The sequence below is a fragment of the Cloeon dipterum genome, chromosome 2, assembly GCF_949628265.1.
Source record: "Cloeon dipterum chromosome 2, ieCloDipt1.1, whole genome shotgun sequence".
In the NCBI taxonomy this organism is placed as follows: domain Eukaryota; kingdom Metazoa; phylum Arthropoda; class Insecta; order Ephemeroptera; family Baetidae; genus Cloeon; species Cloeon dipterum.
In genome coordinates, this window is record NC_088787.1 from 36,706,369 (window position 1) to 36,710,994 (window position 4,626).

At 32.6% G+C, this 4,626-nt stretch overlaps 1 long non-coding RNA gene across 1 annotated transcript; it reads left to right on the top strand.

The window, feature by feature from the left end:
• Nucleotides 1–2,294: 2,294 nt before the first annotated feature.
• LOC135937820 (uncharacterized) lies at nucleotides 2,295–3,258 on the top strand. The gene is made up of 2 exons (XR_010574559.1): nucleotides 2,295–2,647; nucleotides 3,088–3,258. It is a non-coding gene; the product is annotated as an uncharacterized LOC135937820 (long non-coding RNA).
• The last annotated feature ends 1,368 nt before the right edge of the window (nucleotides 3,259–4,626 follow it).

Below are 4,626 nucleotides of genomic sequence, written 5' to 3' on the forward strand. Positions count from 1 at the left end.
TTGATGGAAAACCAAGATATAAAACCAAAACTATCGATATCCTTTAATAGGACCGAATAATCTTTTGAAGATTGATAGAATTCCGAAAATGTTTAACCAAAGTTATCGATTTCCATTTATACGACCGAATAATATTTCTAAGATTGATGGACTTTTAAGAATGTTTGACCAAAACTATCGATTCCCGTTATTAGAACCGACCGAACCTTAGAAGATTGATGGAATACCAAGAATGTTTGACCAAATCTACCGATTTTCTTTCATACGAGCGAAAAATCTTTCAAAGATTGATGGAATTCCAAGAATGTTTGACCAAAACTATCGATTTCCTTACATAGGACCGAATAATCTTTCGAAGATTGATCGAATTCCAAGAATTACAGATCAAAACTATCGATTCCCTTTCTTAAAACTGACCAATGTTTTGAAGATTGATGAAATTCCAAGAATGTTTGACCAAAACTATCGATTTCCTTACATAGGACCGAATAATCTTTTGAAGATTGATGGAAAACCAAGATATAAAACCAAAACTATCGATATCCTTTAATAGGACCGAATAATCTTTTGAAGATTGATAGAATTCCGAAAATGTTTAACCAAAGTTATCGATTTCCATTTATACGAGCGAATAATATTTCTAAGATTGATGGACTTTTAAGAATGTTTGACCAAAACTATCGATTCCCGTTATTAAAACCGACCAAACCTTAGAAGATTGATGGAATACCAAGAATGTTTGACCAAATCTACCGATTTTCTTTCATACGAGCGAAAAATCTTTCAATAATTGATGGAATTCCAAGAATGTTTGACCAAAACTATCGATTTCCATTCATAGGACCGAATAATCTTTCGAAGATTGATCGAATTCTAAGAATTACAGATCAAAACTATCGATTCCATTTCTTAAAACTGACCAATCTTTTGAAGATTGATGAAATTCCAAGAATGTTTGACCAAAACTTTCGTTCCCATGATTATAACCAAACAATCTTTTGAAGATTGATATAATTCCGAGAATATTTAACCAAAGTTATCGATTTCCTTTCATACGACTGAATGATATTACGAAGATTGATGGAATTCTAAGAATGTTTGACCAAAACTATCGATTCCCGTTATTAGAACAGACCAATCTTTCGAAAATTGATGGAAGTCCAAGAATGATTGACCAAAACTATCGATTCCCGTTATTATAACCGACCGAACCTTAGAAGATTGATGGAATACCAGGAATGTTTGACCAAATCTAACGATTTTCTTTCATACGAGCGTAAAATCTTTCGAAGATTGATCGAATTCCAAGAATTACAGATCAAAACTATCGATTCCCTTTCTTAAAACTGACCAATGTTTTGAAGATTGATGAAATTCCAAGAATGTTTGACCAAAACTATCGATTTCCTTACATAGGACCGAATAATCTTTTGAAGATTGATGGAAAACCAAGATATAAAACCAAAACTATCGATATCCTTTAATAGGACCGAATAATCTTTTGAAGATTGATAGAATTCCGAAAATGTTTAACCAAACCCGCATAAAAAAATATAACCCAGGAATATCCGGAATAATCTAAGATTAATCAAAATTTACCTGAAAAAATTAATCCAAGAAAATGATCCAGGATTAATCCTGTATTAATTGAGATTAACCTAAGAATGTTTAAGATCAATCTAGAGATTAATCTAAAAAAATATCCTCAGATTATTCTTTAGATCATTCTGAGATTAATCCAAAAAAATAATTTTTGGAATTTTCTTAGAATGAATCCAGATTAATCTTAAAATGTTTTAAAGTCAATCTAGAGATTAATCTACAAGAATATCCCTAGAATAATCCCAAAGGGGAAATTTGAATATAGTTAATAGATTTTATCCCCAGATTATTCTATGGATCATTCTGAGGTTAATCCAACAATATTTTTTTAATGTTCCTAGAATATTCTTTAAAAAACCATAAAAGAGAAGAACTTTGATATTATTCTTAATATTAGAAACAAAATTAAATATGAAACATAATTTAATCAAGAAAATTAACTGCCATATTGTTAAATATTTTGAAATCAATATCACAAAAAATATTTTTCTTGGAAATAATTTTTAATGAAGTCGATAATTAAATTTTAATAATAAAACCTGAACCTTTTTCGGATTATCTAATACAAAATTATGATGCCTTTTTTCAAAGAAGCTGCCCAGATTAAAAAAGGTAAAAAATCATAAATTCGATTGAATAAATTAATTTCTTAACACAAAGAGTCTTAATTAGTGCTACCGACAAACGGGCAAATTTAAAAATAAAGGTCAGAAGGACAAAAAAGGGTTAAAAGGGCGATTTTAGTGTGCGCGTGGTAGCGGCGGCTGCACATGCATGCACGCACTTGCATGGAATGCCTGCTGCCTGCCACTGTTGTGGAGCGGGGGAGGGGCGACGGGCGCTGGCAGCAGGACTCGCGAGCAGCAGCAGCAGCAGCAAGAGACTTACAAAATCCTGCTTCGCTCTCTTTGTCTAACGCGTCAACGGTCAACCGCCGTTCAAATCAAAGTTATTAACGGACGCAGGACGCCGGACGCCGCCAGTATGGGACAACACGGACGTCCCGCGGACTCGGACGGATGGCCTGGATCTGGCGGTTAACAGGGTAAGTCTCATTTTATAGATTAGCGTCCAAAGAAATTAGATCTGATCGCGCAACTTGAAAATCTAACGGTATTATGGTAAAATTACACTTTTCGCCGCTATAATTATGCAGTTTTCGCCACCAATATTTTGATATGGGATTCTCGCCAGTCCTTAAGTTATTAATTAGAACCCCATAAATAAGTTTGGGTGGCGGAAACTGTAAATCGGTGAGGAAAAATGTAATTTTTACATGTAAATCACGGTGACATTTCTTTTACGCTTACGAGAATTTAGAATGGCATGCTTTCTACATTCTGATTCAATTGGCTTTGCAAGGAAAATGGGAAAATATTATGCATGAACTTTTAATACTTGAATAACCTTCCATTTTCCAAGCAAAGCTAAGTGAAATAAAAGATATTATTTATTTTTTTCTTAGAGTCTCTCCCTTTTTTTTAGCTTCAAGCCGTCCGGTGACATTTTGCACGACGAAAAAAGATGCAATCGTAAAAGTTCTGCAGTTTGGGCTTCAAGATAGGCGGTGCTGGCATCGTATGATAGAAAATTTTGTAGCTATAATATGTGATATGATTGATAACTAATAAATTATGCATATTTTTAAAATTTAAATTAAGTTTGTAATTATTTAAATAATTCCCGATTATATCGCAATAATAAAGTATTATGTAATATTCTAGGAACACTCTGAGGGCAGTTTTAAGAATTATTTAGGGATAATTTTTGTCACACTTAATGTTAACCTTAAAATTATATTAGAATAACCTAAGAACATTCTAAGATTGATCTCAAAGAATAATACAAAGTTAAGATTTGATACGCTAAATATTAATCCCAGATCAATCCAAAGATTAATCCATAAGTATATTCTGAGAATGTTCTAGGATCATTCTTTAGAGCTTTTTGAAACAAACCCCGGCAGAATAATCCTGGAACATTCTAAGGATATTCTCTAAAATTAATCTACAGATTAATCCAGTATCACGAAAAACCGTATCATAAGTTCATATATAATTAATTTTTTAGATTAATCCTGGGCGAAGTCGGTATATTCTTAGAACATTCTCAGGCGATATTTTTTTATGCGGGAAGTTATCGATTTCCATTTATACGAGCGAATAATATTTCTAAGATTGATGGACTTTTAAGAATGTTTGACCAAAACTATCGATTCCCGTTATTAAAACCGACCAAACCTTAGAAGATTGATGGAATACCAAGAATGTTTGACCAAATCTACCGATTTTCTTTCATACGAGCGAAAAATCTTTCAATAATTGATGGAATTCCAAGAATGTTTGACCAAAACTATCGATTTCCATTCATAGGACCGAATAATCTTTCGAAGATTGATCGAATTCTAAGAATTACAGATCAAAACTATCGATTCCATTTCTTAAAACTGACCAATCTTTTGAAGATTGATGAAATTCCAAGAATGTTTGACCAAAACTTTCGTTCCCATGATTATAACCAAACAATCTTTTGAAGATTGATATAATTCCGAGAATATTTAACCAAAGTTATCGATTTCCTTTCATACGACTGAATGATATTACGAAGATTGATGGAATTCTAAGAATGTTTGACCAAAACTATCGATTCCCGTTATTAGAACAGACCAATCTTTCGAAAATTGATGGAAGTCCAAGAATGATTGACCAAAACTATCGATTCCCGTTATTATAACCGACCGAACCTTAGAAGATTGATGGAATACCAGGAATGTTTGACCAAATCTAACGATTTTCTTTCATACGAGCGTAAAATCTTTCGAAGATTGATCGAATTCCAAGAATTACAGATCAAAACTATCGATTCCCTTTCTTAAAACTGACCAATGTTTTGAAGATTGATGAAATTCCAAGAATGTTTGACCAAAACTATCGATTTCCTTACATAGGACCGAATAATCTTTTGAAGATTGATGGAAAACCAAGAATTTAAAACCAAAACTATCGATATCCTTTAATAGGACCG